The sequence below is a fragment of the Canis lupus genome, chromosome 36 (genome assembly GCF_048164855.1).
Source record: "Canis lupus baileyi chromosome 36, mCanLup2.hap1, whole genome shotgun sequence".
Lineage (NCBI taxonomy): Eukaryota > Metazoa > Chordata > Mammalia > Carnivora > Canidae > Canis > Canis lupus.
Genome location: NC_132873.1, coordinates 16,058,055 through 16,067,501, shown reverse-complemented (window position 1 = coordinate 16,067,501; position 9,447 = coordinate 16,058,055).

Genomic DNA, 9,447 nt, shown 5'->3' with positions numbered 1-9,447 from the left:
TTTTGCTCCCTGTGGTTCAAGTTAGATTGTTTTATGACCTCTTTCTTCATTCTTAGTGTAATTTTTCAATAAAACATTACTCTGAGAATGGCTTTCGCTTTATCTTATAAACTTTGTTGTGTTTTTAGTTTTGTTTCTTTTAAGGTACTTTTTGATTTCCGTTTTGATTTCCTCTTTGCTGGGTTGTTCTGATGCTGTGGTTTAATTCTACAAGTTTGTGAATTTTCCAAAATTCTCCTGACAATGAATTTTACATTCATACCACTGTGGTCAGAAAAAAAGAACATGATATGTTTCTGGACCTGACACTCTTGCCTACTGGGTACTCTTGGAGGCATTCTGTGTGGCGTGGCAGGAGACACTCTATTGCAGAGGCTTCGTGAGCTGCTCTGCAAGTGACTCTCTACATGATAGCTCAGGGAGCACTCAGCTCCTTGAGCTCTCCAATTTTATGTTGGGAAATCATGGCAATACCTGATAAAAGAACACAGTTCAATAGCCATCAAGCAGTAAGCATGTCAACAACCAAAGGTGCCCTTTAGGCAGTGAGCCTGGCTGCTGATTTTAGTTGGTCAGCCCAAGCAATTCAAGGAGATATCGTCTCTTTCTGGTGTGAAACGATGCTGCTGCCTGCACCAATTGTTCTAGTCGTGTTCCCTGGACTTGTTTTGAGGAAAATCATAAGAGATACGGACATGAAAGTGATTGCCATGAATGAAAATATTTTCATTATACTCACGGTCCCTTAGAAACAGATGGCAGGCCTGCTAGAAAGGCCACTGGGGAAGGAGTTTGCATGATTAGCAGAGAGGGGGTAGGGAGATTGCAGGCGGGAGCCTTAATGGAGATTTTCTCGGCAAGAAAGTCTAAGCAAGGTAAGCAAGGCATACAGACTGTATTTGGAAAGTTTGAATAGTTTCTGTGCACTCTGGGCTATAGGATGGTCTCCAGTTGTCTGGTACTTTGCCCAGTACTGATTAGGGTAGGGAATTGAGTCCTGGGCTGTTGAGGTCCAATGAATGGGTCCAGGTTGGGGGTATGGACTCAGGGATTGGTTCGCTTGCATATCAAAGCTTTGCTAGTAGGCAAGTTGTTTGTTATCTCTTGGAATGAGTTAATCCTGGGTGGGTGGTTTCCCTGGGTCAATGCCTCCAAATTCCACAGCGAATTTATGTGGAGAACACATAAATAAAAGAATATAGTTAATGCTATTGGCCCTGTGGTGCTTGGGCATCTCAAAGTGCTTTGGTGGAATTATGGGAGATTTGTTAGCCTTAGTAGATGTGCGAGATTAATATCTTCTATAGATCTGCTGGACAACATTGTGCTCAGAGACAAAATACTATATTTTACACTAACAATCTGTTAAGAGGGTAGATCTCATGTTAAATATTCTTACCACGATAAAATAAAATATATGTGTATAATAGTAGAGAACTACATTATTGCAATATTTTAAGAGGCAAACAAGGAGGAAATTGATCACTAACATTCTTATTAGTAAAATTAGCCTAATCTGAAGCTGGTTCCTAGCCATCCATGAAAATAATTACAGATTTGCAAAATACAGGGCGAAAAATCTTGACCCACGTTTTATAGGTGCAATGCCTCAAAATCTTGGGCAAAATTAGATAAAATCTTTGACATTCGTTGATAGTTCTGTGTGATTTGATTTTGTCTGTTGATAGAAGTGACCCTGGTCGAAAAGCCTCCAACTCCCAAGTATATGACCTATTCCACATACTGGGCAATGACAATAGGGTCATGTCAACGCCTTTGCCAAAGTGAGGTTGAAGAGAATGGTGCTTGAGACTGATAGTCACAGGAAGCCCCATTGAATGGGAATCCAATTTTTGTAGGGCAACACCAGGTACAGGCGACATGGTCTTAGGCACAACTGGGATCCCAAACATAATTTTTTGAGGGTTGTATGAAGGCCAAACAGCTCGCCCACCGGGAGAGAGCAAAAACTGCCAGTAAGGTTTAGCAGTAAAGGTTGGTATAAATCCTATCCAGAGGATCCCCTAATTAGACTAGGTTTTTGAAATCTGAGTTTTCAAAAACTCAGAAGTTTGGCATAATGGGAGTGTTGAAGTGAGTTGGACTATGTCTTGGCTGGTTAACTTTCAGAGGTAGGGAAACTCAGAGCCATGCCAGTAGGAGATGAATATAGTGGGAGGATTGTAGTAGGTATATGAAGGGCAGGCCCCACAATTGCAGGCATTTAAGTTCTGTGCTGCCATTTCTGAGAGTTGAATGTAAATATTGCCAGTATCAGAATGACTTTGGGGAGGACAGATTGCTTGGCCTTTGGCTATAAATGTGTGGGAGGTAAGGTTGATAGAAGGAGTGGTTGGTGGAAGCTGTGAAAAATCTTGTGATGAAGTAGATTTAGAAGGCTGGGTTGGTGAGGTGAAGGGGTGTGATGAGGCATGAATGGTAGCGGTCAGGAGCTATCAGGAATCAGCAGAGATTTGTAGCACTACGCGGAGAAAGGGCCAATCTTGTAAATGGAAAATTAAGCATGCCCGTGTGGTAGGATTACAGGGTATATTTCAAGTGATAGCCCTGAAGATATATTGTTTATGATCTCATGTGCATGTGTTTTTGTGTGTGTGCTTCACTTCTCTCCGCGAATGTCAACCTTGTGCTCTCTGTCTAAACAGATCCTGCCTATCTCTCCAGGCCAAGCTCAACTTAGTGCTCAATCATCATATTGGAAGGTGAATTTTGAGAGATATCGTTAAAATACGGGTTTATGGTCTTGTTGTTTATCTTAATGACAAGCACAGCTTTGCAATCATGGGGCTTGTTACTTCCAGTTTGAAGGCAGGATAGGATACAGAAGGGTCCTTTGTGAAGCGAATCGCCAGCTCCTGGAAATAGACGTTCGGTGGGTGATACTGTTGTAAACGATCCCGGAGAAGTTCAGGGTCAGGAGTCCAGGAGGATGGCCTAAGTGTGGAACGATGCAACTGGGCTGAGGCCAAGGGATAATTTTGAATAAGAGCTCGAGCAGGAGGTGAGGTCACTTTGAGATGTGGACTCATGTGCCGGCAGGGGCGATGGCTCCAGCAGTGAGGTCCTCTCCAGCGGGGAGCCAAAATTCTTTCCGAGAAGTCAGTAAGTCCTCTGTAGCTTGGCTCATCTATTTTGATGCCAGGAAGCCACGCGGGGCCGTCAGGTGGTGGACAGTCTGTCTGTTGTCAGGCCTGGGGTGGTTTAAACTAAAAATGTTTAGGCGGACCCAGGTTCAGATGGCAAGGGGCCCCTCAGATTTTGAAGAAAAAAATAACTTCAGTTTTGACTCCAGTTTGCTTCTCACTGTATAGTCACCCAGAGGGGATCCTGAAGTCCATCTAGTAGCAGACAGTGTAGACTGTGTTTCTGAGGCTATCAGACTTCCCCCATACACCTTCTTTTCCACGTCCCTGGGGCGGGCTCCTGCTCCAGAGTCCATTACCAAAACTTTATTTCTCTCTTGTCTAATGTCTTTTAGTTTGAATTTTAATCTAGCTACTATTTTAAGCGGAAAAAATTCAGAAGAGTCATAAACCACAACATGATAAGTACACGGTGACAAATGTGACTCTCCCCACCCTCATCCTCCTCATTTCTCACCACCTGATTTTTGCCATAACTGATTTTATTATTTCCTGAGTTTCATCTCAGAGTTTCTTAGTGGAAATATAATTACAAATTTATATTCGAAGTTCTCCCTTTCTTACACAAAAATTTATTATACTTTGCTGTTTTCACCTAGTATTTCCGGAGCTCTTTCTAAGTAATTGTTTGAGGGTCATCAATTAATTTTTAAAAGCAAGATTTATGGAATTTGTTTTAGGCTCTAAATTCGTCCTTATAGCAACTATATTTAAATGGAATAATTCTTTGTTGTTGCAAGTCGATCAATGAAAATAATTGGGAGGTGTGTTTTTTTTTTTATTTTAGATTTTACTTATTTATTTGAGAGAGAGAGAGCACAAACAGGGGGAGGGACAGAGGGAGAGGAGAAGCAGAGAGCCCCAGATGGGGCTCAGTCCCGGACCCAGGGATCATGACCCGAGCCCAAGACAGGCGCCTAACCACCAGAACCACCCAGGTGCCCCAACAACTGGGAGTTTAAATAGAGGGAAAGTCTCAAGAAAATAGTTCTCATATTGATAATTTTGTCATATAAAAGCCAATAGTAATTTTTTTTTAAAAAAATTTCAAGCTGGGATCCCTGTGTGGCGCAGCGGTTTAGCGCCTGCCTTTGGCCCAGGGCGCGATCCTGGAGACCCAGGATCAAATCCCACGTCAGGCTCCCGGTGTATGGAGCCTGCTTCTCCCTCTGCCTGTGTCTCTGCCTCTCTCTCTCTCTCACTGTTTGCCTATCATAAAAAAAAAAAAAAAAAAAAATTTCAAGCTCCAGAGGACATAACTTTGAAATTAATTTTGAATTAAAGGAAGGAACAGGGACGCCTAGATAGCTCAGTGATTGATCATCTGCCTTCAGCTCAGGTCGTGATCCCGGGGTCCTGGGATAGAGTCCCACATCAGGCTCCCTGCAAGGAGCCTGCTTCTCCCTCTGCCTGTGTCTCTGCCTCTCTATCTCTCATGAATAAATAAATCAATAAAATCTAAAAAAAAACAAAAACAAAACCAAAACCAGGGGTACCTGGGTGGTTCAGCGGTTGAGTATCTGCCTTAAGCTCAGGGCATGATCCCAGGATTGGGGATTGATGAGTCCCGCATCGGGCTCCCTGTGAGGAGCCTGCTCCTCCCTCCGCCTATGTCTCTGCCTCTCTCTCTCTGTGTCTGTCTCTCATAAATAAATAAATAAATAAATAAATAAATAAATAAATAAATAAATGAAACTTTTTAAAAAATAAATATATCTTTAAAAAAAAGAAAAAAGGAAGGAACAAATGTGTGATTAGTAACGTTTTCAGTCCTGATTATCACTAGAAGTTAAAGGCACTATCTTTCAGGATTATAAATTGTGCTCTGGTAGCAGGACAAAAACAAAAACAAAAAGAATAAAGAAGCAATATGTGAATAGAAATGAAAGAGGGGAAGGAGTGAAAGGAAAAAAGGGAAAGAGCAGAATATGGTAAGAATTAGTAAAGAGGGACGCCTGGGTGGCTCAGTGGTTGAGTGCCTGCCTTTGGCCCAGGGCGTGATCCCGGAGTCCAGGGATCGAGTCCCACGTCGGGCTCCCTGCGTGGACCCTGCTTCTCCCTCTGCCTGTGTCTCTGCCTCTCTCTCTGTATCTCTCATGAATAAATAAATAAAATCTAAAAAAAAATTAGTAAAGAATTTTTTAAAAGATTCATTTATTTATTCATGAGAGATAGAGAGAGAGGCAGAAACATAGGCAGAGGGAGATGTAGGCTCCCTGCAGGGAGCCCAATGTGGGACTGGATATGGGAACCCAGGGATTAGCCCTGAGCCAAAGGCAGATGCTTAACTGCTGAACCCCCCAGGCATCCCAGGAATTGGTAAAGAATTATTAGAAAAAAACTATGTCAGTGGCACCTGAGTGGCTCAGTCAGTTGAGTGGCTGACTCTTGGCTTCAGCTCAGGTCATGATCCTGTGGTCGCGAGATCGTGCCCCCTCGGTGGGCTCTGTGCTTGACATGGAGTCAGCTTCATATTCTCTCTCCCTCCAGCTCGCATGTGTGCTCTCTCTTTGTCTCTCAAATGAATAAATAAAGTATTTTAAAAATAAAATAAAGAAAAAACCACAATGTCAAACTCTGCCCTATTGATGTCTTTCTATAACGATGTATTACAGATGTATGCTTAGAACGTAAAAGTGGGAAGGAGTTGGTTTGACTATGTTGAACCAAGAATAGAACGAGGAGGGACGCCTGGGGGGCTCAGCGGTTGAGCACCTGCCTTCGGCTCAGGGTCCCAGGATCGAGTCCCACATTGGGCTCCCTGCATGGAGCCTGCTTCCCCCTCTGCCTGTGTCCCTGCCTCCCTCTCTGTGTCTCTCATGAATAAATAAATAAAATCTTTAAAAAAGAGAATAGAATGGAAAGAGTATAGCAAAGAAGTTAAACCTCACTGCGCTAATTTTAAGTTGCGGGGTGGGGGTGGGGGACCCATGAGGATATTAGAGCCGCAGTCGCCTGTCCTGCTGTCACTCCTTTGCCACATCTAGTTCCGACAGACAGATGCAATTATTAAACATTTTTTTAAATTATCTTTCATCCTGGTGGATCATCTGTATGTTTAGTTAAAAACAGACATCTGTTGGGAGGCCTGGGCGGTGCAGTTGGTTTGGCACCTGGCTCTTGCAGGTCCTGATCTCAGGGTCGGGAGACTGAGCCCTGGGTCGGGCTTGTGCACAGAGTTCGCCGAGGTTCTCTCTTCCTCTCCTCTGCCCCTCCTGCTTGCACTCTCTCTCTTTCTCAAATACATAAAGAAATCTCTTTTAAGAAATAGGCGCATGTTGCTTGGTAGTGCTTTGCCGACTTTAGCCATTATTAAATTCTTGTGTGATGGGTGAGGATTAAACTCATCGGCACAATGTCTCCCGCCCTCTTCTCCCCACCCTGGGATCCACGCCGTGCTCTGTGTCCACCGTGCAGCTCTGCAACGCTAAGCTACACACTTGAACTTGCATTCCTTTTTCAAGAGCCTCTTTGTTCCGACTACCCTCCTGCCCTCTATCTTTTGAATGAAATTTTTGTCAAAGGTGGAGACACTCTTACAGGGAAGAATCAAGAACAAGACAAAGTGAATAGAGATATTTTGTGATCATTCTTATTAATTTCTAAATTATGATTTGGATGGGGCATGCGAATGAATGCTTTTCTATAAAAGATGCCATTATACTCTTTATAGACTCTTTATAAAAAAGCCAGGCTATGGGGCACCTTAGTCGATAGAGTATGAGACTCTTGATCTCAGGTCATGAGGAGTAGCCCTGCAGCCTACTTAAAACAAAACCAAAAATCCCAGGCTAATGATGGGTAAAAGCTTTATAATGGTATCACCTATGAATAGATACATGTGCACTACGAGAAATTTGGGGACAAATAAATCAAACTCTAAACTGATAGGATTTAAATTCTTTTATGATTCAGGAATGAGATCTAGGTTTTCCCTTTTTCCCTAAGACATTCGCCTAATGTTAGCTCAAACAGCTTGAAACATAGGCAGTATTGGAATGATTTCTGGACATAAAATAGGTTTTATTCTTCTTTTGAAGAAAGAATTGAAGTAACATGTCTATGGGATCCCTTTTCTCCCTGGAGAAATAATGAGGTACATACAAACCCAACCTTGATTTTTAGTGTCCTTTAAATAAATATTTGCTGATCGGGTTTAGATCTTTAATGGGTTAATAAAAGAGTGTGAGGAACTGAAAAAAGTTTAAAGCTTAACCTTATAGATAATTACGCTCTGCCGGAAAAGTACCCATTGCCAGTAGCCAGAAATCTAATCTGGAAGGACTTCTAAACTGATGTAGGATGACACTTCCTTGAGTTTTATGATAGTATCATGCTGAAAAAAAAAAATGCCGTCAACTAAACTAAAGCACGTTGACTTTTTATAATTTAGTATTTTTATTTCCTATGTAATGAAATATAGTGAAATAACCCTTTCCGACTTAGATTTGGTATGTGTCAATGTTGTGCACGCGTATAAAGGGAAATGTACGTAAGATTGGTTAAAGGATTTCAAAAACTTCTTTACATTCAGAACCCAATTTTTCTAAATCACTTTTTGAATCAGTTGGTGATGGCGCTGGTTGTCCATATGGTATTGTCTGCGGTGCCACCACAAGTGTTGGTGATGCATCAAGTCTTAAAAAGAGTGCTCTACTATTGAATCTAGTCCCCCCCACCAAGTAGGGTGATCCTATTCCTCAGGTTTCCATGCTGGCGTTTTCTGATCTAACTAGAAGAGGTCAATGGGGTGGTTTCCCAGTAACATACAGGACTCATTTTTCTCCTTCCATGATTTTTTTGACCAAAACTTAGAGAGGTTGTAATTTACAAACCATGCGATCAGAAATAATACTTAAGTCATTTCACTTTTTTGGAATGTGTGTGTGCGTGTGCGCGCGCGTGCCCGCGTGTGCACGCGCACGACTGCCTTGGGTTTAACTGTTCAGATGTAGGTTTCTAAACTGCACTGAGAACTAATGTACTTGGTGAGTAATTTAGGGTTCTCAGAAGTCTAAGCTCTTTTGGCCAGTCCCATCTCTCTCTTTTTTATGTGCTGAAGGAAATCTCTTTTTGGTCCTAGGAAAATCTGTTCTTTTTTCCTAGGAAAAGCTCCCTTCAAGTTGAAGAGACTCCTATGTCTGTTAATTTCCTCCTTTTAGGGTTGTGGGTTTTCTTAAACAATGCACTTGATTCAGTGGAAATAAGGACAATGTGAAAAGCTAGATCCGAGTCTCTGTCTGCGGAGGTGATGACAACGAGGTTAAAACAGCCACCTGGCCAGTAATATTAAGAGATCAGTTTTGAAAATGCACCCTGATTTCTGAGATGTGAAAGTGTGAAAAATGTGTGTCTTCGCATCTGTGAAATACATTATGTCATGGTGGCTGGGCTAATGTATAATGGGTTTTCTTTCACCATTTCTCTCACCATAATGGGATGTTTGGAAAGAGCTTGTCTTAGAAGAAATCAGTACTTTTTTTTTTTTTTTTTTTTGGTGCGTTAAAAAAAAAAAAATCCAAATAGGATTACGCACCAAATAGATGCAATAGCCCAGGTTCAAAATCGGAGGAAGATGGACTGGGTGAGGCAAGAGGGGAGGGATACACAAAGAATGGAACTATGGATGCAAAAGCAATGGAGAATTATTATTATTATTATTATTATTATTATTATTATTATTATTTTAGTGATGGAGAATTTAAAAAAAATGCCCTAAGCTTATCAGAAAAATGTAACGATAATTACAACAGCCAAAGAACTAGGTAGCTCGTTGTAAGAGGATATTCATTTATTTATTTATTTAGAACCTGAAAGAGCAGCTCTCCCTTCCAGGCGCTCTCCCTTTTAGGGGTGATCATGGTCCTTATCGCGGACTCTCGGGCCCCACTCGGCACGGCGAGCGAGGCGACCGTGAGCTGGTTTTGCACAGCGCCGTGCCCGCAGCGGGCGGTACCGGGGACCCTGCGCTGACCGAGACGGGGCCGGGGTTCACGTTCGTGACCCTTTCGGGTGCGGGGCAGCTGCCTGCAGGCCGAGCCTCGCCGAACCCCAGCTGCCTCCTTTGTCCAAAGGGCACGACGGGCTTCCCGGCGCGGGGGTCCCACGGGCCGCCCCGCGCACGCCTTGCACGGACGCCCCCCGCCGGCCGCGGCGCCGCGCGAAGTAGGCGCTCACTAAACCGCAGCTTTTGTTCGCCGCCGCCGGCTCTTCCCGGCCCGGGGCCGCGGCGGGCGGGGGCGGGGGCGGGGGCGGGGGCGGGGGCGGGTCTCGGGGCCTCGGA